Source organism: Acinonyx jubatus, chromosome D1, assembly GCF_027475565.1.
Source record: "Acinonyx jubatus isolate Ajub_Pintada_27869175 chromosome D1, VMU_Ajub_asm_v1.0, whole genome shotgun sequence".
In the NCBI taxonomy this organism is placed as follows: Eukaryota; Metazoa; Chordata; class Mammalia; order Carnivora; family Felidae; genus Acinonyx; species Acinonyx jubatus.
In genome coordinates, this window is record NC_069390.1 from 72,335,286 (window position 1) to 72,361,261 (window position 25,976).

General features: G+C 39.2%; 1 long non-coding RNA gene across 1 annotated transcript; it reads right to left on the bottom strand.

The window, feature by feature from the left end:
- Positions 1–21,596: 21,596 nt before the first annotated feature.
- Positions 21,597–22,282, bottom strand: LOC128311693 (uncharacterized). The gene is made up of 2 exons (XR_008290189.1): positions 22,222–22,282; positions 21,597–21,706 (listed from the first exon to the last, which is right to left on the bottom strand). It is a non-coding gene; the product is annotated as an uncharacterized LOC128311693 (long non-coding RNA).
- Positions 22,283–25,976: the final 3,694 nt, after the last annotated feature.

The window sequence follows — 25,976 nt, forward strand, 5'->3', positions numbered from 1 at the left end:
CAAATCCCTTATACTAAAATTTTAGTATTTTGTGGAACGGAGGAATATTCTCATCATTTACACACAAGGCTAACTAAGTGTCTTAGTCACCTGAATTCTCACAGTTCAGCAGATTAGAAATGCTACATTAGAAGGCAGACAGCTACATGATGCAAGTACACAGACCCTAGAAGAAACAGGTGACCCCTAGAAATGAAAATGAGAAAAACGAAACATACCAATTAGAACTTAACATAATTACTGATTGTTGTAATGCTCATTTTGAGTCATTGAAAAAAAGTCACATTATAATCTATACTTTTAAGAAAGCATGAAGTTAAGTAGTTTAGAAAAATGTCCTCCAAAACCAGTTGAAAACATTTGGTCAAGTGGTAAAACTTCAGTTACATAGAAACTTCACCTTTATTACCCCAAATTGCCCTGCAGTGAGATGTCACTGTACTTGATTTGGGTAATGAAATCTTATGACATTGAGGACACATGTTTACAATACAAATTGTAACTTATGTGCTTACTAGCTAAGAGAGTGATTGGTTGTTTCACCTGGGCATTATCTGGAAAATAACAGGATTTCTCTAAGCATAAACCAAATACCTGGAAAAAGGTGTGCTTATGAAACAAGCTTCATAAAAACAATAAGTAAAATATACTCCTAGCAAGTATATGTAGAGGCTCATCCATTAAAAATGGAAATTTTACCTTTTTTGGCAGGTTTCTGTACGCTCAAATTACAATGGATTAAATTATTTAACAATATCAAGTTGCTACGCAGCAATTACAATGCATAAAGAACTTTAGAGTTTATGTGACACTTTTTAGCCATTGTTTCATTTGATATCCACACTATAATAACAATAATAATAATAATAATAATAATAGCCACACCTAAAATAGCTATATGTGGAACACTATCCTAAAATTTTATATGGATTTTCTCATTTATTTCATCAAAATAATCCTGAAGGTTAAGTATTGTTTTATCTAAGAAGAAACAGGGTTAGGAGTTTAGTTAGCTAGTCACACAGCTAATTACTTGCAGAGAATACAATATACTTCCAACACAAGCAATATGTTCTAAATCACAATGCACTGTTGCTTCCAAACACTCTTTTAAGTGCTGGAATTTTTTTCACTGTGATCATTTTTAAGAAAATTAATCTCAGAGCACTTAAATAATATCCAAGATTATTGGATAGTAAGTAAGCCAAGGGTCAAACTTTGGCCTATTTTTTTTTTTAAACTTGGGCCTTTTGACTGGAGTGATGCCATGTTTTTGCTCTGTCCTTTTCACCTTCCTAGATCAAGGAAGCACATTATGTTTTCAAATTCTTGACTCAAAAAACTCCACACAAATAAATGTCCACAGCACAGCTAGAGTGCCAAGCAAAATGATCTCTAGGATTTATAGGTAAGGACTCCCTAAAAAACCAGAAGTGCAGAAGTGACTTTGTCAATGAAGCTGGTGCATCAGTAGCTCTCTAGCTAAAAAGCCTGACTCACTTACTTTCAGGCTTTTGCTCTAACTCTAAAAGCACACTGCTTTGTACATCTGATCCCAAATCATCTCCCAACAACAGACAATTAACATCAAAATATCATTTACATAAGACAGGGAGGGAATGTGCTTATTATTTTGAGTCTGTTCCTCCTGCTGCAAATAGTTCAAAAGGGATGCCACTCTTAGCAAATTTGGAGTCTGAGGACCAATTTAGAAAGTAATAGAAAAAAAAAGTCCTAACATAATATAAGACCTAGTCTTCCACCTTCTGTCTGTCTCTGAACTCACTGGTTGACTTCCCAGGTGAATGGGATGGACAGAGACATTGGTGGTCATTATGGCTGCTCAGGCTTTGGAAGGATTCACAGCCTATACACGGCTTACCCACAGATCCTTATTAGACAGCCAAAATAAAAGACTCACAAAAATCAAGGTGGCTGGGAAGTATGTTTCCATTTCCAAAGAGGTATTCCCTCACCGTTCTATGTAATTAAGACAAAAAACTAGGTTGTTCATTGAAAAGTCCACTGTGATACACTTCAATGTTTAATTATGACATTCATCACTATTTGCCTTTGACTGAAAGAAATCCTGCCATATTTCCAGAGGCAATGAAATCCCAAGGTTATATTAAACAATGCTTCTGGACTAGGTAAAAACAGCATGGACTCTGGCTATGTCTGGTTCATTAAAGAGCTTTTCGCGGAGCTCAACAGCAGGAACCACGCACTGTGCTGTTAGCAGCAACAGTGATGCGCGGCCACTGCCTGCACGGAGCTGTGTGTGTACGCGTTATGAAACAGAGAATCCTTTTTCTGCTAAAGCCAGAAAGGAAACAAAAGGGGCTTCCAAATGTAGCACGCTTTCTCAGTTTTTTCCTATATTCATGTCTTCACAGGGGCAAGTGGGAAAGAGACACAAAATAAAATTTCCAAAATATAATAAGTGCCCTGAAAATTAACCTGATTTAAAAAGTCTTTGATGACTCACTGGAAGAGAAAGGATTCTTTTATTTCAAGTAAGTCCAATATTTGTAATATCATTTTTATCATAGTAGAACTACTGACTATGAATTCAAAAGTTGCCTTATGCCAACTTCTGTCATTTCATTACTGTACCACTTGTTCTGATTTTAATGAAGAATTTTCACATGAAAGTTAACCCTTTAAATTGTATTTCCCCTCGGGGCACCTGGGCGGCTCAGTCAGTCAAGCGTCTGACTTGGGCTCAGATCATGATCTCACAGTTTGTGAATTCCAGCCCCGCATCAGGCTCTGTACTAACAGCTCAGAGCCTGGCGCCTGCTTCAGATTCTGTGTCTCCCTCTTTTTCTGCCCCTCCCCAACTCGTGCTCTCTCTCTGTCTCAAAATATAAATAAACATTTAAAAATTTTTAATTGTATTTCCCCACTTAAATTTTGAATTTTGAAGCTAATAATATGGTTTTGGGTTTTTTTGGTTGCTTGTTGTTGTTGTCGTCGTTGTTGTTTTTAGTGTCCTAAAGCACTTGGGGAGCTCCTGTGTTCACGTTAGTTGGATTTACAAACTCTGAGACATACTCTGGTCATTGTTACCTCGATAGTACAATTGCATAAGTACTTTAAGGAGTTTATTTCATTTACTAATGTTTCCCAAAAAGTGTTATGTAGGCACAGACAGCAGTTTTAAGCAAAGAGAACTCATCTGCAACATTTCAACCTTAGAAATAAACTGGGTAGTGGTTAGGATCACAGTGTATTTAGTTGTTTTTGTGTAACATTGAGCCAAATACAAGTATATAGTTACATGTTTATTGTGTACGTTTCAATAGTAAGGATGGATTGGTAGCCTGTCTCCTAAAAGTGAAAAGTACATATACACCACAAGGTAAATAATCTTAAATGTAAGTCACATTTGGCAAAAAAAAAAAACAAAAACAAATGTTATCAAAAGAAGTTTATCACCCCATCATCAACGCTGCTTAAGACCAGAATTTAGGATGGATTTATAAAAACACTGAATGTAAGTCCCATGAGGGCACAGAACTTTGTCTGTTCTACTTACCGATGAATCAAAAACCTCTAGAACAATCCCTGACATAAAGCTGGCACTCAATTAAACATAAGTTGAATTTAATTGAATTTTTTCCCATTCATTTTCAATCCAGTTACAAACGTGCAGGTTTTTATGATCCTGTGTGTGTGTGCACACGTACACACACACACACACACACACACACACACAAAGAATTGGGACTTTTTCAACTAGAGGGATTCTCTGAACTGCTCTGGACTTGCCCTTCCTGTCATCTACCTTTTTTTTTTTTTTTACTTTTCTTTATTTTTTAACTGTCTTTACACCCTTCTAATGACACCTTAATGGCTTCAATTAGCTGGAATTGGTATCCGTAGCTTGCATCAAGAACTCCTAATGGAAATATTAGTTTTGTCACAAACTATCAGTCTCAAAAGTCTATCCAATAAATGAAATAATCCAGGACATTGCTGAAGACAGGGATGTGTGCTTGGGGCGGGGGTGGGGGAGAGAGGTTAGGGAAAGTGGTTGCTTTTTGTTTTGAGGTTTAACTTTTTAGTGGTGACCAAATGGGATTAAATTGTTTACAACCACCTGGATGTGAAGTGAGCATTACTGGTTAGACTTAGAGATGTGCCATATGGCTGCTCATTAATTGCTCATAATGAAGCTTTAACTACAAATAATTGAAGTAACCAAGGCCTTGGAGCTCTCTTAATTTATTTCCCAATCATTCCAGCCATTCTCCCTGAGTCCTCTGCACACACACCCCACTCCCTCACCCAGCCCATTCTTCCGGGCCAGAATTTCAGCCAGCCAAGGGAGGAAGCAAGCCCAGACAACTTCTATTTTCCTGCTTATCCCTTTGTAAGGTAGCTAGTCATTCCCATCTGAGAGGTCAGTCTCACAGAAGGTCTCTGAAGCCAGAATACTTAAAAGGCCAGCATCCTTTTATGAGCAGAAAGCACATGCAGAATAGCCACACAGGCTAAATCCTGTGCTTTGGGATCACTGTGTTCTGCTCAGAAATCATCAAAGGCCTTTTATACCAGAAAAGTAACTAGAGAACCTGCTGTGTGCACACAGGCTGGGTTTTCCTCGAGAAATTGGATATTATTATCAGTATCAGGACTTTTCAACAGTGGGTCATGACCCATTAGTGGGACTTAAAATCAATTTAGTGGATTGAAGCCAGCATTTTGTTAAGCGTGACTTAAAGTTTTGGAATTCGATTCTGTTGCTCGGCAAAATGAATCCTTATTTCATTTAAGCTGCACAGAGTAGGCAACACTGAAAACAAGATATACAGATGTTCTGAGCAGGCGACACTCACAGAATGTGCTGTGAAGTCCATTTTGTGACTAATGTTATAGCTCACAGACATGTTAGCAATGCTGTGTGCTGTCCAATGGTGCCTGATTCTTGGAATGATCCTGACTGATGGGGTGATAGACGACTCAGTTGTCCTTCTGTGCTATTGAAAGACTGAGCATGCTGTGCACATGGAAAGCTGTAAAACCAATACTCCATCAATAATCTTTGTATACTACTATTTACAGTTTTAGGCCCTGGGCTAAGTATTGGATTGCCCTTTCTGGGCAAGGAGCTGGAGGTGAGTATTAGGATTATCCTTATTTTACAAATGAGGAAACTGAGCTTCAAGGAGCTAGATAACTTGGCTAACAAGCGGCAGAGCTTAGAGACCTCTCATGGCCACAGTGTTACACTGCTTCTTCACAGAACTTGAAGGGGTCAAGCCTGTGACCTTGAAGCACATCACCCTGTCTGGTCAACTGGGCAAATGTGCTCCATTAGTGCACCCGGAGCAAATGGTCACAGCTCAAGGGCAAAGTGGGGCAAGGGGTATGGATCCCAGACATTTCTTTGCTCAGATTCTCTTCTTCTTGAGCTCATTTTTTTTTTCAACTTCTCCTAAAAGAACTGCCTTGTGTGGAGTAACTATAATTTGATTCAGAAAGTTTTGCTGAAACTCTCTTACCTTTCTTTATTCCTTTGTGTAGTCTTCATAATTTCTAGCTCTATTGAATTTCCCGATATCTTTTGTCTTTTAACTCCTCCATCTAATACAAAACTGTTTTGCTCCCACTTTGAGTCACACTGTTTTCACTTATTAAGTCTTCCATTTTTAATTTGCCTACTGAAGGCATTTGTCTGTTACCAAGCTTAAAAATGCCATGAGTTAATGACACCTAATAGATGGAGAAAAAATTAAATCTAAACTATTGAAAACAGTCAGCTTTTAAAAAATATATATCATAAAATCACTCTCCCAGAATGCCCTGGAGAGCAAATTAGATAGATGGCTGGAGTTCAATAAAAACAACTTTGAAATGTATTGGGACTGGGTTATTACATGCTTCTGCTGCTTACAGCCAGCATATTTCCTCTTTACTGTAACTCGTAAGTTCAAGCTACAAATACTTCCTATTGACCTGAACTTAGTTGCACTTCAGGGTCCTTCTGTCTTGACTGCCAGCTGCCTACAATATCTGTTACAGGGATTTGGTAAGGTTTTATGATGACTCTGATTTTTTCCCACATCAGCCGTGTTTTACATTGGACAAGTGCATTTCATTTTATTATGTTATTAAGATCCTAGAGTGGTAAGAAAACAGAAGACACAACAGGAGGGTGGCATGACACAGGGATAATCACTTGGGTCAGAAAGGCAAGGAGAGTCAGGTTCAGATTTTTGTTTCTTGCCATAACCATGCTACTGCCCGGCTGGCCACTCCTCCACCCACCTCAGTGACTCTTGTTCCCTAGTCCCCTTTTCCTTCACCATAGTCCTCTGCCCACTTTTCTTTCTTCCCCAATTTCAGTGCTAAGGTTCAAAGAGTGCTGAATACTCCAAACAGGGCTAGAAATGAAACATGAAACAGAAGCCCTGAATAACTCTTTCGGGTGCCCATTTCAAGGTAAACATTGATTTGTTATTTAGACCCTCTCACACTGCCAGGCATACTATGCTGTGGTTTAAATTGTGGGACCATCTGTATGACAGGCAAGATGGCATCGGATACGAACGCTCCAGCTTTGGAATCAGATAGCCTGGGCTCAAATCATAGTTCCATCATATTACTAACAGTGTGACTTCAGACAGGTTACTTAGCTTCCCTATACCTTATGTCTAAAATAAGTTACACAACAGTGAGGACTTCACAGAGTGTGTGAAAATTAACTGAGATTATAGATGTAAAATGTTCAATGAATGGCACATTGTGAAGGTTCAATATATGTTATTTGAATATTGTATTACTACTACTACACCAAGCCCAAGCAGAGAAGTCAGAAGAGAGCAAAGTTAGGTAGAGTCATGGCCACAACAAGAAGTCCACTACTGGGAGGCAAGGCACAGAAGTAGATGTAATTATGCAAAAGGGAGAGGTGGGGCTCAGAGAGTACGCATGTAAGTGGGCTACAGGTCAGATGAGGTGGGCAACAGGAGACAGTACTTGCCTGAGAGGCTTAGAGAAAAGAGCCCTGGACTCTTGTACAGGTCACACACTGACTGGTGAGAGGGGTTGTGGCAGGTCACAGGCACTCGGCCTCTTGCGCAACTCGGAAGATGTGCAATGAAACCATTGGCTAACCCCACTTCTGATGCCCCTTTGAGCTGTTGGAGATTACATCACACACCTGAAAGTGAGTTACAGTTAGTGAAGATGGGGAGAATATAGAGGCAGAATCAGAAGGACTGCCACAAGGAGGAAAGAGAAGGGGGAGGGGGATAAATGCATTGGAGGATGGGAAATACGGGAGGTAGAGACAGATCCAGGAGAAAAATAGTAAAATTGAACGCAATTTTCCCCATTACCTTTAATGCCAGTACATTTGTAGAAGGAATTATCCCACATCAGTACACTGAGGCTAGTTCCTCAAATATCTGAAAATGCGCACCGAGCTTCCCTCATACTAGCAACTACCCTCATGAAACATAAAACAGTTAGATATGGTATCATCCAGTGGCCTTAGGTCAAGACACACACACACACACACACACACACACACACACACACACACGGAAAATAGATTATCCCTAACCCCAATCGACCATCCTTATCTAACACTAGACTTAATTACGTAAATTGAAATTGTTAAAACTTCCAGTTAATTAAAATTTCTATATAAATACAAATAGGATTTAACATGTATCGGCTGGCTGGCTCTAAATAAGAGGCTCCCGAACAGCATTTTAAAATATTATCCCACAAAAATAACCCAGAATAATTCTCTAGTCCCATAACATTCTGTTGAAAACTATCTTTCTGGAACAGTCGAATAGCAATATTAAAACAGTAATGTGCTCAACCATTTGTCTTCTTCCCCTTAGACTTGTTCCTCTCACACACACAAATAAAATGGCATGGGGAACACTTTAAAGTTTTCTTTTCTTAGCTTGCCTTGTATTTTCTTATAACTGTATATATGTGTATATAAACATATTATGGGTATGCATGCATGTGTATTTTTTAAACCACTCAACATTCATGCACTTTTCATCTGGTAGCAGGTATTTGAAGATATACCCTTCTTGAATTTATAGACAATGGGGGATCGAAACCAAGATCCCCTATTCAAAAAGAAAGAGTTTGTTATTTTTAAGAGATGAACTCTCTCTCTCTCTATGTGTGTGTATGTGTGTGTATATATGTATATATATATACATATATACACACACATACACACACACACACACACACACACACACACACACCTAGTGCACATGAAATAAAATGAACACATTAACCTTCATCCATTAAATAAAATTATTTTTGGGGTGCCTCAGTTGGTTAAGCATCCGACTTTGGTTCAGGTCATAGTCTCGCAGTTCATGGGTTCTAGCCCCACGTTGGGCTGTGTGCTAACAGCTAAGTGCCTGGAGCCTGCTTCAGATTCTGTGTCTCCTTGATCTCTGCCCCAACCCTGCCTATGCCCTGTCTCTCTCTGTCTCTCAAAAATGAATAAAAAGATTAAAATAAGACAAAATGAAATGAAATGAAATGAAATGAAATGAAATGAAATAAAATAAAATAAAATAAAATAAAATAAAATAAAATAAAATAAAAAAATAAAATAATTTTCTAGTAGGAAGATACACTGAAATTGGACATTAAATCTGTGTATGCTCATACACATGCAAACACATACACACACTCACACATACAAAGTGGGCTGACTCTAAAGTTGAAAAAGCCCTGTGATAGTTTTATTTCAGGCATCAGTGACATTTTATTCTTTCTCACTAAAGCCCTGAAGTGGCCTATTCTTTTTTCAAACTAGCTTTTCAAAGATACTGCTATTTCTCAGCTTCCCAGTGACAATTACAGCATTCTGAAATATTCAAAGCATGGCACATCTGGCCCATAAACACCTCAGGTTTCCGGAAACCAAATTTTCAGTTTGCCTTTTTATTCAACAATCACTTTATTTTGTCAGTTGTATTTCCTTTGAAAGAAATAGCTCAGACTTTGTATCTATCCAGTTTTTTTAAGCTAAACATTTTTCAGGTGGATCACAAGGCTAGCTAACCTCAGATGAGAAAATTGTTCATTTTGAGGATTATCAAAGGAACGATTTTCATTTACAGATGATTTTCTCTCCAAAATTCAGTGCCTCTCTAAATGACCCCTCTCAAGTGAATAACCCCAGCTGGTATGTCCAAGTATGTCTGTGAGAAAACATGCACATTTATTCAGATTTGTAGATTTGTAGGGGGTCCCAAAGCACCCATCCTTGGCCTTCTTTCTCTTACTCCATGTTTCTTTCTGGATAATTTCATCTATTCTCATGGCTTCAGCTACCACCCAAATGCTGATGATATGCAAATATATTTATCTAGCTCGCTGTCATTTTCCAAATTCCATTCTGAAATTTCTGGAGTGTTCCAGAGGATGCAAACCCTTAGCCAGACTCATTAAGCAAAAAGACAAAGCACCTTCAAAAAAAAAAAAAAAAAAAAAAAAACAAAATCAAAAACAAGAGAGGAGAAGCCACCAACTGACATCACAGAAACACAAAGGATTATAAGAGAATACTATGAAAAATTATGTGCCAACATATCGGACAACATAAAAGAAATCAATAAATTCCTAGAAACACACAATCTTCCAAAACTGAATCAGAAAGAAATAGAAAATCTGAACGGATCAATTACCAGTAATGAAATTAAATCAGTAATCCAAAAGCTACAAAAATGGCAACGTGCAGGACCAGATGGCTTTGGTAGAAAGAGGAGTTCTTTCTACCAAACGTTTAAAGAAAAGTTAGTACCTATTTTCCTCAGAGTATTCCAAAATAATAGAAAATGAAGGAAAACTTCCAAATACATGAGACCAACATCCTGTATCAGCCACCAGTATCAAAACCAGCATTAGCCACAAGACACCACAAAAAAGAAAACCAACGGCCAATATCCCTGATGGACAGAGATGTAAAAATCCTTAACACAATCTTAGCAAACAGCATATAATATAGTAAGGGGATCATTCATCAAAATTGAGTGGGATTTTTTTAATGCTTATTTTTGAGAGAGAGAGTGAGAGCACAAGCAAGGGAGGGGCAGAGAGAGAGGGGTACAGAGGATTCGAAGTAGGCTCCATACTGACCATAGAAAGCCCAATGCAGGGCTCAGACTTACAAACCCTGAGATCATGACCTGCGCCAAAGTTGGACTCGTAACCGACTGAGCCACCCAGGTGCCCTTCAAGTGGGACTTACTCCAGGGATGCAAGGTTGGTCCAAAATTCACAAGACTAAATTGCCTCAAAGTGGAACTCATCACCTTTCTAGTAAAGCCTCTCTCTATGAGTCAGGCAATATATCAGCCTTCTAAGGGTTCCATAACAAAGGACCACAGTCTGTGTGACTTAAATGACAGAAATTGATTTCCTCACAGTTATGGAGGCTGGAAGCTGAAAATTAAGGAGTTGACAAGTTTTATTTCTTCAGACGTCTCCTCCCTGGCTGGTAAATGGCTGTCTTCTGGTTTCTTCATACCATTTTCCCTCTGTGTGTGTCTGCGTCATAATGAACTTTTCATATAAGGAGACAAGTCACATTGGTTTCGGGTCCACCCCAATAAGCTCCTCTTGACTTATTAATCTCTTTAAAGACCCTATCTCTACATACAGTCATAGTCTCAGGTATGTGGGGTTAGGACTTCAACATACAAATTTTGAGGGGATGCAGTAAGTCCATAATAGGCAACATAAACGGGAGTTTTTTTCCTGAGTCAAATACCTGAGAACAGTGGTAGATCAAGGGCAGGGTTATATAGTGAGAACTATCCATCTCAGGTAGTAAATCATGGGGTGCATTATATGGAGAGAATTTACGCACAATAGTAAACCTGACTAAAAGTTGGTTTATTTTTATCACCATGTGATGACATTTTATCTAAACAATGTCAGTGATAAAACTCTTCCTTCAAATTTTTTTCTAAATTCCAAATAATTGCCATGATTATTCTTGAGTTTTAATAATATATGTGCAAGTGTCAAACTAGTCTATTTTATGACATGCTATAATAAGCATTTTATTGTTTGTGGAAATTAATCAGAAATCTTCAGTTATACAGTTAAATCCCAACACATGTGGACACAGCTACACCTGTTTCTGTCAAAAGTAACTCTGGGGGCACCTGGGTGGCTTAGTTGGTTGAGCATCTGACTCTTGGTTTTGGCTCAGGTCATGATCCCAGGAGTCGTGGGATTGAGCCCTGCATTGGGCTCTATGCTGAGTGTGGAGCTTGCTTCACAATCTGTCTCTCTCTCTGCTCCTCTCCCTCACTCATGCTCTCTCTCTCTCTCTCAAATTAAAAAAAAAAAAATTAAAGTAACTTTGAATGAAATCATATGGTATTTGTTTTTCTCTGACTGATTTACTTTGCTTATAATATTTCTTAGCCCCATCCACATCATTGCAAATGGCAAGGTTCTTTTTGATGGCTGAGTAGTATTCCACTACATACATCTATATACATATCTATATCTATATATGTATACTATATAGTATACCACTATACCTATATCTATATATGTATACATATCTATATATGTATATATATATAGTATTTCACTATATATATACATATATAGTATAGATGATATAGAGATAGAGATAGATATAGAGATAGATATAGATAGATCACATTTTCTTCACCCATTCATTATTTGATGGACATTTGGGTTCTTTCTATAGTTTGCTATTGTTGAAAAGGTTTAGAAGCATTCAAGCTCACTTTAGGCACAGCACATATTCCCCTTTCCTATGATAATAAGTATCTTTGCATTATAACAATAGGTTAGAAATAAACAACACTAGCACAGAAGTTGACAAAACAAAGCAAGAGAACTTGGGTGCTTCAGTTCTTTCATTAGAATGAAATGACCGCTTGGAATTTTCATTTGTGTTAAGTTTAAAATATTGAAATAAATGTGAACTGGGAGGTGTTAATGTTTTTGTTTGGAAAACACAAACAACAAATATTTAGTAAAAGTATATAGAACATCTTAATGAATTTGAACAATGGCTTTACAATTTAAATGTATTCTCCTTTTGTGTGTTATTGTTTTCAAAGCACAAATTAAGAAAGTAATGATTTATCAATTTTTACATGATCATTACTGAAAATGATTTTGTCATATGAAGAAGGGAGAGTTTAAAATTATCCGCTCTGTGTGGCAAGAATTCTACATATGTAACTATCTGAGAGACATTCATGATCCATCTCTATTCTCCTTCCCCACCATTTAATGAGCTCTCCATTTCTTTGGATTTTGCCTTCAAAGTCCATCTGGTTTCTCCCTTCCTCTGTGTCCCCACTCCATTGGTCTTATTTCAAGCCCTTACCATTTTTTGCTCCAACTAATGCAATGTCCTTCTGTTTGGTCTTCTGATCTCAAGCTTCACCATATATAGTCACTGAAGAGAAGTGGCATGATGGCGTTTTGCATCTGCAGGTTAGGCGAGCAACTGTTTGGAGGGCTGCAAGAGTAAATATGAGTAACTATTTAAGAGAAGATAGTAATAGTACAAGATGACATTGCTTTGGACTGGGGTAACAACAGGAGAGTTGGAGAGATATAGATAATTAAAGAAGTTTGTAGAAGATTATGTTGGTTTTCTAAAGCTTCCATGACAAGGTACCATAGACTGTCTTAAATGACGTAAATTTATTTCCTCGTATCTGGAGGGCAAAAGTCTGAAATCAAGGAATCAGCAGGTTTGGTTTCTTCTGAGGGTCTCCCTCCTTGGCTTGTAGATGGCTATCTTCTCCCTGTGTCTTCACATGGTCTTTCCTCTGTATGTGTCCTAATCTCTTCATACCTGTTGTATGGGATTAGGGCCCACCATAATGATGTCATTTTAATTTGATTACCTCTTTAAAAACCCTATCTCCAGGGGCGCCTGGGTGGCGCAGTCGGTTAAGCGTCCGACTTCAGCCAGGTCACGATCTCGCGGTCTGTGAGTTCGAGCCCCGCGTCAGGCTCTGGGCTGATGGCTCGGAGCCTGGAGCCTGTTTCCGATTCTGTGTCTCCCTCTCTCTCTGCCCCTCCCCCGTTCATGCTCTGTCTCTCTCTGTCCCAAAAATAAATAAAAACGTTGAAAAAAAAATTAAAAAAAAACACCCTATCTCCAAATACAGTCACATTCTGAGGACCTGGCAGTTAGCATTCCAACATAAAAACTTGGGAGGAGGAAGAATTCAGCCAATGACAGAAATCTACTTCAGAAGCCTACCAGACAATAAGGACTATAAGCAGCTGTACATGAAATGCACTTGTATAATGTCCAGTGTGCAATGGCAGACATAACAAACCTCCTGTTAATTTCAAATCATGCCTTCCTCTCTCATATGTCCAGCCTTCTATTCAGGCTCTTCCTTCTGCCTGTATTGTCCTCTGGCTCCCTTGTCCTCCCCCTCACCTTCAACTCTTTTACTCCTACGTGAGCTCATATTTATCACGTAAGACTCAGTTCCAACATCACTTCTTCCTTGAAAATCTTTCCCATTTCTCACCATAAAGATTTATCACTCCTTCCTTTACAAATCTTTTGTAGCTGGTATGCCATACATGGTGACTAATTTTGTCTTTTGTAGCATTGTGGCAATTAATATAAATGCCTAAATCTCCAGATTCTCAAGGCAGGGCTTGTGTCCTTCTTACCGTCACTGGTCAAAATCTAGCAACGTACCTTGTACACAGTAGTCACTCAGTAAATGTTTGTTAGATGAAAAAACATATACTAATTGCACAAATAAAGCTATCATCTACATAACAGCTTGCACCTTTACAAAGTACTATTACATGCACCATCTTCTTTGACTAGCCCAGTAAGGAAGGTACAGAGGCCGAATAGCATAGTGCAGTGGACAGCTAACTATGGCCTGTGAGGCCACATTTATCCCACTATCTGCTTTCTCTATGGCCCCTGATTTTTTTTTTTTTTTTTTTTGCAGATGGGAAGGGCGGAGCTTACATTTTTTCAAAAACATTTAATAAACTTTTTTCTTTAGAATAGTTTTAGATTTACAAAAAAGTTGCAAGCATATCACAAAGGGCTCCCATGTTCCCCACACCTGGTTTACCCAATTATTATCGTTTTACATTACTATGGCATGATTGTCACAACTAATATTTTAACATTATTATTAACTAAAGTCAATATCTTATTAGGATTTCTTTACGTTTACCCTAATGTTGCTTTTTTTTAAAAATATGTTTATTTACTTTTGAGAGAGAGAGAGACAGAGTGGGAGTGGGGGAGGGGCAGAGAGAGAGAGGGAGACACAGAATCTGAAATAAGCTCCAGGCTCTGAGCTGTCAGCACAGAGCCCAATGTAGGGCTCGAACTCACAAACCACGAGATCATGACCTAAATGACAACTTAACTGACTGAGCCACTCAGGAGCCCCCTAGTGTTTATTTCTGTTCCAGAATCCCATCCAAGATACCATATTACATTCAGTCATCATGGCTCTTCAGCTCCTCTTGGCCGTGACTGTTTCTCAGACTCTTCTTGATAATTTTGATGAATCCTGGTCTGGTATTTTGTAGAATGCATTTCAATTTGGATCTGGTGTTTTTCTCAGTTAGATTGGGTTTATAGGTTTTGTGGAGGAAGGACATAAATGTACAGTCCCATTCTCATCACATACCAAGGGTGTTGATATACTAGTTGCGCAACTTTTCGCTGATGATCTTAACTTTGATCACCTGGCTGAGGTTGAAGAATGGTTTTTACACTATTGACGTTTAGAAAAATTGAAAGGTCCATAAATAAATTTTATTGGAACCCAGCCATGTTCATTTATTTGCATGTTGCCTATAGCTTCTCTGACACTACAATGATGGTGTTGATAGTTGCAAAACAGACCGATGGCCCACAAAGCTGAAAGCATCTATAATCTGGCCCCCAGGTAATAGTGGAACTGTAATTGGATTGAATCAGACATACTTGGGTTCAAATCTCAGCTCTAGCATTACCATCCATCTATGTGATGTATGGCCAGTTCCTAAATATCTCTGAAACATGCTTTCCTCATCTGTAAAATGGGAATATTAATGCCTATTCAAGACTGTAATGAGGACTATGGATAATGTTCATAGACACATCAATAGTTAGTATCTATTACTCATCAGATAGATGTTGTCCCCCACTTAACACAGAAAACAGATTCAGAGAAGTAGAGTGATGTGCATACCCCCTGGAAAATGGAAAATGGCGTCCCAATGTGCTTCCTGTTTCTTAAATAGGTGCTGCAGCAGAAGGAATATACATGCTTTAAGCCCAGACACTTCAATGTGACTGCAGCCTCTGGGTCTTGCTAACTGTGTGTCTCTGGGCAAGTCAGTCTTCCTCCCTGAAGCTGAGTTCCCTTATCTACAAAATGGGGCTAGCACATACTATTTAGTACTGAAGCCTGATGTGAAGATTAGCTGAGCTGAGGCATATAAATTCACTGTCACGAAGGATGGAGTCAAGAAACAGGAGTTCAATTTTTCACTACATCAAGCTGCATTTATGGCAATAGAAAGCTATTTGAATAGTGCTTCAAGAAAAATATTAAAAAGGCAAAAACACCAAAGGCAAAAAAAAAATCAATAATCCTCTGATTATCTCTTGTTTTGAATTATCTTGCTTTGTACATTTTTCTGAGCCCAGACATGAGGGCAACTACCAGGTATAAAGCATGATGGACAGAGAAATGAATGTGAGGCAGCCCCTGGCTACAGGAGTTATGAACTTGAGTTGATTGCAGTATAAGACTAACAATGCATACTTCCAGTGAATTAAGGAATCCATGACCAAGATAAGATAATAAATACATTTCTTCATGTGAGATGCTCAGCTTCTTTGAAGCACTTCACAATTCCTATTGTCCTCACCTTCTCTGAGCTCACCTCCAAACTATCCTTGTATTGTGATATAATTCACATTTACTCATGCTCTTGCAGACTTTTCTTCCTTACTCCCATAAATGCTTTGGAAAAAGCCTCTTCATGGTTAAGAAGCAAATTTTTAGAGTGCATCCAAGAGAAGCTTTTTATTTTCTTTCTGGATCTTTTCTTGGCCTGAGTGTTGCCATCAAGATATCGCGGGGGGCTTCTTTTGGATGGTGCAGGCATTTTTTTAGATGGTCATCAAATATTAAAAATAATTTGAAAAGAGCAATATCTTACAGCATTATAAGTAGTCCATAAAAAATGCTTATTGTGATCAACAAAATAGGAATTCAATTAACTTTTAACTCTGTCTCACTCAGTGTGCAAAGTGCATACTTCTTTAGGACAAGGACATGATTAGTTTCCATCTCTCTTTCATCCAAGTGCCCAAAACAGCTCTTGCACAAGCAAAGACTCAACAGACATTTACTAAATGATCACCTATACAGCAGCCAGGAGAAAAAGATTTCCAGTGCCCCATGATAACTATATGACTTAATCATAATACAGTCATTTTTTTTCCCTTTTATTTTCCTTCTCTGAATCTTTGGAGTTTATATTCTGTGCCACTCCAGATGCTAAGTGCAGGAACACAATGATTAACAAAATAGATACAGGCCTAGCCTGTATAGATATTCCAGCATATGGGAGGAAAAAGACAACTAAAGGTGCATTTACAATGTAACTTGGTAAAGGCTACATTAGGATCTGATGTAGACTCAGAGGTAAAGAAAAGCTTTCCAGAGGATGTGACTTAGCTGAAACATGAAGAACGAGTGGAAGTATAATCTGAACACAAGTTGGAAGCCAATATGGCCCAGTTTCTTCATAGAATCACGGAATTGTACATAATATAGCCCATCAACAAAAGGTAATTAAAAGTGAATTCTAATCTTTCCTTACATCTCACAAAGAACATTAACATAGTCTAGTTCATTATGAACAGCACATATATCAAAATACACTATGCATTCCTTCCCAATTCTGAAATCTCTCAGGAACTACAAAGCTATATAAACTTAAAAAAAATAAAATCTCCCTTTGACATAGGGTCTCCACTGCTTCTGTGTGTGTGTGTGTGTGTGTGCGTGTCAACATAACTGGAAGTTTCTCAGCAATCTCTACTTCAGCCACCAGCTATGCTGGGTCATTTCAATAGAGCCATGACTAGTGCAGCCTGTAAAATGTTTGTGTTAAACTCCACAAAGTATGGTTCCTCTCTTGCTAAATGAAATTAATTAATTAATTAATTACTACTAATAAAAATAATTTCTTTTTTAAGTTTCTTTATTTATTTAGAGAGAGAGAGTGCAAGTGAGGAAGAGCAGAGAGAGAGAGAGAGAGAGAGACAGAGACAGAGACAGAGAGAGAGAGAGAGAGAGAGAGAGAGAGAGAGAAACCCAAGCAGACTCAGTGCTGTCAGCGCAGAGCCCGACATGGGGCTCGAACCCACAACCATGAGATCATGACCTGAACTGAAACCAAGAGTCATATGCTTAACTGAGCCACCCAGGCACCCTAATAAACATAATTTCTAACTAATAAAGTTCCCACTATCATTATAGGAATTAGTCTTACACAGGAAAGGTGGTAGATATTGGAGGAGTACCCTGAGCAGAGGAATTATTTGGGGTGGATGAAGTATAGCAGTTCAATAACTGTGTAATGCAGAGAGACAAGAGAGGAGATGAGGCACATTACCAGGGTCCCTATCATACAGGCCATATTAACTGTACTAAAGACTGTGCTTTAGCCAATAAACAGAAACTAGAGAAGATTAAGATTATTCAGTTACCTTCAATGGATAGACATTAGCCTCCTTAGTGAATGCTACCCCTTTATCCTCTAAGTTAATCCTATCTGTGAAAAATTTTAAATCCAAGTATGAAAACATTAAAAGTAAAAAAAATAAAAATCTTTCTTTATCAATCACTGGGAGCAGCAATATCTCAGCAAGTTGTGATCAGCTGTGGCCCGCTCTGGTCCCCTCTCTCTGTTGCCTACATTCCTCTCAGTCGCATTCCTTCGACACCAGCTTCTCTATGGCAGAGAACTAAACTTTCCATATCTGTTCTGAAGTGCCCTCAAGGAAATGTCATGATAGTTGACAAAATGACAGTGGTTTACAAGTAAATGGAGCAAAATTAACCCAAATATAAGCTACATCATTAAATAACTCAAAGATATTCATAAACATGAAAGAGTTCCTTAACAACTTACAATATACACTCAGAGTTCAATGGTATCAGCTCACGGTATCCCTCTTACACATCCCATACATCATAGGTCTCCCACTTAACTGTCCACTCTGATTTGTGTGTGTGCTTGTGAGTGCTGCAGGTGCACTGAGGCTCAATTTTTACTAAATAGCTAACCCTAGTCAAGTCTCCTAAATTTACTTTCCACACCTGTAAAATGAAGATAACCTCACCTATCTTGGTGGTAAGAGCAGAGCGAAATGATTAGTGTATAATAACTGTAGTATATGAAATACCTGGTACAGAAATTTAACTAATGAATGCTCAGGATATGCTAATTTCCTTCCCTTTCCTTTCTTGGCAGGTGGAAGAAGCAAATTCAACTTTCTGTCTCTGCTTTATTCTTGGGAAAAAGAATAGAAATCTGACCTTGACCTTCACCATATGGTATGCCAAGAGGTCTGAATGGATACAGTGCTATGGAAATGCCAACTCTTCCATGGGGCAAACTGTCACCTGTCTGAACAGCATGGTTTAAAAGAATATATTGTCCCAAAATGCCACCTTTCACCTCCATTGTCAACTCTGAATATTTGTTGCCTTCAGAATGAAAACACACCTGTGAAGGCATTCTCTTCTATCCATTCATCTTATCAGTAATGGATTTGTGAGAGGCAACTGGCTGGAGTTCAGCAAAGGCAAAGTTTCACTTCAGCTCCTAAAAGTCCTGGCAGAAAGTGCAGGAGAGGGGCTCCTAGGTGACTCGGTTGGTTAAGTGTCCAACTGGCTCAGGTCAAGATCTTGCAGTTCATGGGTTCAAGCCCCTCATCAGGCTCTGTAGTGACAGCTCAGAGCCTGGAGCCTGCTTCGGATTCTGTGCCTCCCTCTCTCTCTGCCTCTCCCCCCTCCTTGTACTCTATCTCTCTCTCGAAAATAAACAAACATAAAAAAAGAAAGTCTAGGAGAGCAGTGGATTCTCTAGTTCTCTCATCTCCTCTGCATTGTGCTATGATTCACATCACTCAGCTCACCCAATGTTGTATATTAGGTACAAACACAAGCCAAGGGACTTCATAGGATTTGATCTGCATGGTAAAACATGGCTGGGACTCTGAGAGCAAATGGCAGGGAAGGACATAAGTAGAGAAGGCACCCTGAGCAAAGGCCTAGAGGCAGAAGGAAACAGGGTATTATCTTGACACAAGGATTAGCCTGAAGCAGAACATGTGGTACAGGGTAGCAGGAAGTTCATATGTAGGGGAAAAAATAGGACAGGTATTCTGAAAAAGAACAACCAAATTTGAGAAATCAAACCATGACTTTAAGACTTACTATAAAGCTACAATAATTAAATAGAATATGACAGTAAAACTTTGCTAATACCAAAGAGATAGACATATAGATCATTGGGATAAAAGTTAGAGTCCAGAAATATAGCCATACAGATATGGCCATTTGAACTTTGACAAAGGTGCAAAGATAATTCAACTGAGAAAGGGTCATCTTTTCAATAAATGGTGTTGGAACAAATGGGCTTCTATATATAAAAAGTGAACTTTGACCTATACCTCACACATTTTATAAATTTTAATTCAAATCATAATTATAAATTTAAAACATAAAGCTACAGGACATTTAGGGAAAAAAAAAGAAAATCTTTGAGACATGGAAAAAGGGTAAAGAGTTCATAAAAATGACACAAAAGTCAGAAAAGAAAAAGACTGATAAAATGAGTTTCACCCAAACTTAAAACTTTGGTCTGCCAAAGATACTTATGAAAGAATAATGAGATACAGACTGGGTGAAAATATTTGCAAATTAAACATCCAACAATGGACTTTACCTAGAATATATAACAAATCTTTAAAACTCAATAATAAAACAACCTAATCAAAAATGGGCAAAGGTCCTGAACTTCACAAAAGAGAACGTAAGAATGAGAAACAAGTACTCAAAAAGCTCAACATTATTAGCCATCAGGACAATGCAAATTAAAAACCACTGTTTTAGCGGCACCTGCGTGGCTCAGTCAGTTAAGCCTCTGATCTTGACATCAGCTCAGCTCATGATCTCCTGGTTGTGAGATCTAGCCCCACGTCAGGCTCTGAGCTGAGAACATGTTCAGCGTGGAGCCAGCTTGGGATTCTCTCTCTCTCTCTCTCTCTCTCTCTCTCTGCCCCTACCCCACTTGTTTGCTCTCTCTCTCACTCTCAAAATAAATAAATAAACATCAAAAAATGCACTGTTTTAATCTCTATACTATCACTAGTAAAATGGCAAAAATAAAAATATTGAAAATACCAAGTGCTGACAAGGATGCAAAACAACTGGAACTTTCATACATTACTGGTGAGAATGCAAAGTAATGCAGCAAAGTGATGAGAGGCTGACTGATGGCAATTTTATGTGTCAACATGGATGGGCCATGGGTGCCCAGATATTTAGTCAAACATTATTCTGGATGTGCCTTCGAGAGTGCTATTGGACAAGATTAATACTTAAATTGATAGGCCTTGAATAAAACAGATTGCTCTCCATAATGTGACAGGCCTCATCCAGTGTGTTGAAGGCCTTTGTAGAACAAAGACTGACTTTCCCAGAGCAAGAAGAAATACTGCCAGCAGATGGCCTTTGGATTCAAACTGCAATTCTTCCCTACAGCTCCAGTCTTCTGGCCTATGACATCAGATTTTGGACTCACCGAGCCTCCACAATCAAGTGAGAGATGTGAGCCAGTCCTTTAAAATAATCGATAGATGGATAGACAGATAGATAGATATAAATACAGACATACACACATGTATGCATGCATGTTTATATATACATGTGTTCATGTATATATATGTATATATACACAAACACACACACATACATATGTGCATGTGCACATGCACATTAAATACCAAAAAATGAGGGATAAGTTTCTGCAAGTTTCCTTAAAGGAGCTGAGTGGTTGAGTCACTCATTTACCCAATCCACAGGTCTGTTTGAGGTGACATGTGGTACATATTCTTACCAGCCAGGGGAAATGAAATGGTCACGGACATCAGCCTACCTTTCTCGAACTCAGAATTTAAAGCCTTAAGCTACGGGAATAAAATACCTAAAAATTATTGACATTTTCACATAAGCTTATACTTGTACTTTTGCTAAGACTTTGATCCTCCACTCTTGTTCTTAAGCACCAAGAGTTAATAGGAGTCCTGCATGGCCATTAGTGAATGGGCTTCCTTATATGAATAATGCAGCAGAAGAGACACTGCTATCTTAATCTCACCCTTCCACTAAGCCAGCTGCTGGCTTTAGCTGTCATTTCCAAGGACCACAAGATCAGTGAGGATTATGTACTCAGGACATCCTGACAAATAGCACTGAGAATCAATAAAAAATGATTGGTCATTTAGCATAACACACCTTGGAATAATAGGAAGTTTCCCATTTGGTAACAGCTGGACTATCAAGTTCTTGTTTTTCACGCAGCTTGTTGAGATGTATCTCAGGAGCCATCTCTTGGATGACTGGATCTGGCAGGGGTCAGAGAGGCAAGGATTTACTTTAATACTGCAGACACTTGACGATGCTGTGGCACTGTGATAATGAACAGCTGTTTGCAGCAGCACTGCTCACCGGCCGAAGGGGCATTCCCCGGCCTTCGGAGCTCGCTGCTGAGTGGGTATTGGCAAGCACAGATTTTGAAGGAGAAGTCTTTCACCTGCCTTTAAAACTTTTCAAAAACTCATATTTCTTATCCTCACCTAGGCAGTGGGCTCACAAAAGGGATTTATTTGTGAGCAAGGATGATGGAGATGGATAGTCTCATTTTCCCGACATTCTGTTCCTAGGAGAGACTCACTATTGCCTAAGTCCACTCAGGCAGATTTTCCCAGTGTCTACTTCATTCCCAGCTGGCATGTATGGGAAGTCCTGAGAGAGACAACGTGTTGAAATCCGGAGAACAAAGGCACTGGAATGAGACAGCCCTGACTGAATTCTGGCTCTGAGACTTACTGACACTGGAATCCTTGGGCAAGTTACTTACCTCCGAGCTCAGCTTCCTCATATAAAGAAGCCATGATGATACTGCCGTATAAGGTAGTTCTGAGCCTACAAAAGGAAAAAACAATGTACATTAAAAGCGCTGTCACATCAAAGGCACTCAACAAGTGCAGATTATTATCGTTTTGCTGATGGTCCTAATTAACGATCCCAGTTTTCACCAGGCACTTCAGGCCTGGGAGTGGTCCCAGGAAACAGGTGAACATTCCTTTGTGCGGAGCATTTTCTTTCTCTTGGACAGCTAGGTGAGGCTACAACAGACTCCAGAAGGGTCATTCCATTTTCTGTAGGTAACCAGTTTAGTGATACGAGATGAGAGAGCACCATGCTTATTGAAGAATTTTTAAAAAATTTTTTTAAGTTTATTTATTTATTTTGAGAGAGACAGTGTGAGCAGGGGAGGGGCAGAGAAAGAGAGAGGGAGAGAGAGAATCCCAAGCAGGCTCTGTACTGCCAGCAAGAGCCAGAAACGGGGTTCAAACTCATGAAACTGTGAGATCATGACCTGAGCTGAAACCAGGAGTTGGCTGCTTAGCTTGCTGAGCCACCCAGGTGCCCAAGAATTTTTTTTTAATAGAATATGTGTGTTGTTAGTTTTGTTAATGAGGCTCCACTAAACTTAACAATTAACCATTGAGTGCTATCTTATCTCAGACCCTTGTGTTAATATGTGAACAAGATAGAAATGAGCATCACCCTTATGAATCCTCAGTTTCACAGCATTTAGATAAAAATTAGCATGCAATTAAAACCTATTGTGAAACATGCTACCATAGAGAATATATAGAATGCTATACAAACAAAAGCTCAGACCTAGGCAGGGGGTGGGGGAATACTCATATAAGAGATAAATAAGAGTTATTTGTCTGTTGGGGTGGGGGAGCATTATTCCAGAAAGAAGGAACAGCAAAGGTGAGTGGAGTGGCAAGAAAATGAGGAGCATTTTCTCTGAAGACTTGAGCTGTAAGGAGATCCTGTACGGTCTTCTGACTCAGGAGTGTGGACTTTATCCTGAAAACACAGAGAAGCCATCGGAGTGCTTTAGGCAGGGGTGGGCACAATCTGATCTGTGCTCTAGAAACTAGATCCCTGTGAATGCAAGATGGAGAACAGAGTCAAGGCAGCAAAGCTGAAGACAACTTGGAGCTGAGGCAAGCCAGGTGAGCATTGGTGTTGTACTAGACAAGTAGCAAAGGGATCTTGGAATAAACAGGGCTCTCTGGGTAATACCAATCTCACATTGTACATGAATCTTAGCAAATTTTACCAAACAGTTAAATTAAGTATTTTAATTAATTGCAAACACACTTCGTGAGTTTCGTTCTAGCCAGGATAGCATGCTCACATGAATAGGCTCCAGCCAGGGGATCATTTATTCAAAAGAATCTGTGAGAACTGGCATACACAAAGCACTGTGGACCCACAAAGCTGAAACTGCCACTGTCACGTAGGTCAACGGTGCCAAATGGGAAAAACAGGATTGGAAAGTAAACGTTTTCCATGCGTTAAGAAAAAGTTCTCCAGTCCTGGTCAAATAAACGAATTGAACAAATGAATCACTGATGTTGGCCTATGTTTGGCCTTAGAGAGTGGAGATGAAGAGGAAGAAATAAAACTGAATGAATATCCACATTGAGGAGACAGTGGGTGAGGATACCAAGGTAAGAAAACAGCGAATGCCAAAGAATTCTGCACAGTTCAGTATGCATTTCCTGCACAGGCAAGGGCCGGTGTAGTAAAGAGTAGCACACAAAAGGCACATCAGAGTTGGCATGCAGAAAGTCTGGAGGATGGAGATTTTGAAATTCTTTTAAAAAGGTGGAAACATTGGAGGATTCTAGGTATGAAAATAAGTAAACCAGAGTCAGACCCACCACCTAATTGGTTAATTTATTCTCTTTTCCTTTTGTTCTCTTTTAAATTTCTTTTAAAGTTTATGTATTTTGAGAGAGAGAAAATGCAGGGGACGCGCAGAGAGAGAGAGAGAGGGAGAGAGAGAGAGAGAGAGAGAGAGAGATGGAGAGAGAAAATCCCAAATAGGCTCCCTGCTGTCAGCACAGAGCCCAGTGTGGGGCTTGAACTCACAAAACTAAGATCATGACCTGAGCTGAAACCAAGAGTCGGACGCTTAACCGACTGAGCCACCCAGGTACCCCTCTCTATTAATTTTTTGTTAATTTTGGGGGCACCTGGGTGGCTCAGTCGGTTAAGCATCCGACTTCAGCTCAGGTCATGATCTTGTGGTTCATGAGATGGAGCCCCATGTCAGGCTCTGTGCTGACAGCTGAGTGTCTGGACCCTCCTTCAGACTCTGTCTCCCTCTCTCTCTGTCCCTCCCCCACTCATGCTCTGTCTCTCAAAAATAAATAAAAACATTAAAAATTAAAAAAAAATAAAGTAATATACAAAGGTTCTAGGGATTTTCACATGGACACATTTTTGGGGGCCACCATTCAACTCACTAGATCACCCCTTAAGAAGAAAATAAATGCCACTTTCTGCATGAAGCCTTCCCAGATAGCCTCTGGCTCAAAGTCATCTTTCCACAACATGAGAATTCATAGCAGTTTACTTTTACAACTCTTAACACCTTATTATTCCTCAGCCTTTAAAAATAATTATTTTTCTGCAAATCAAATTTGGCCTACCAGACTTCCTACATAGATAGCTAGACTAAATAAATTGAAACTTCCTTTCAACCTGAAGAGTATATATTTCTTTTCTTTAAGTTCTTGAACCTTAGGGACCACAATGTTTCAAGTCTATATGCCTATGATGACTACAAAACTCTTCCATGGAGTATATGGAAGTAAATCTTTGTTGCATGAATGGATCACTGGATAGATGGGTGTATAGATGATTGATGTTTTCCAGCTTTTGAAAATAGTGTTGCTTCAGAAGCATTCAGAAGCAAATATATTTGACCATGATATTTGAAAGAGTAGCTCTGTGAAGATGCAATCAAAAAGAACAGCTTTCTGACATTAGGCTGCACTTTTTGGATTCTGAATACTTTCTCTGCATATCATCCAGGACAGGAGATAATTCACCAAGATAGCATTTTCTCTTCATGTCATACAACATGGAAAATGCATGTTCTTTTTCTCAGACTGGAGACTCCCTTCCTTGTTGGGCAATGCCAATTAACACTCTAGGCATTGGCTTAGAGTTAGGGAGGTCCACGTTGCAGTTGGCAGGACAAATAACTGAACACAGAATCTGCACGCTGCCCTGCTAGCTTCTAATTGTCCGTGATCATGTTAAAGCCTGGAGGGCAAATTGTAAAGTATGGTTACAAAGGTGTCCTTGGTTGGACCAACATTTTGTAAAGTGCAAGCAGTGACTGATCTGACAGGCTAAACCACAGGCCATCTGTAGCCTGTCTAAAGGATATGTCCAGCTCGAACATCAGACTCAATCTACTCTCCAACTTGACCTTTTGCCTGAGCAGCTGGAAGGAACACAGGATTATGGTGCTGTGGACCAGCTGCACTTTCACTCATGAGCTCCTCGGGTGAACACTAAATACACCGATCTACATCTGCTACTTACCCAGGTCTCAGTACTTGAAAGACTGTGATAACTGCCCAGCCTTTGAATTTGATCTTCTGGTTTTTACTAAACATTTCAAGAGAGAGTGTAGACATATCGGCAAGGGAAAGCTCACTAGAATTCTATGGAAGAGCTCCATATAGACCACTGAGGCTCCAACTCCAGGACTTTCTCTGGGCGCGCATG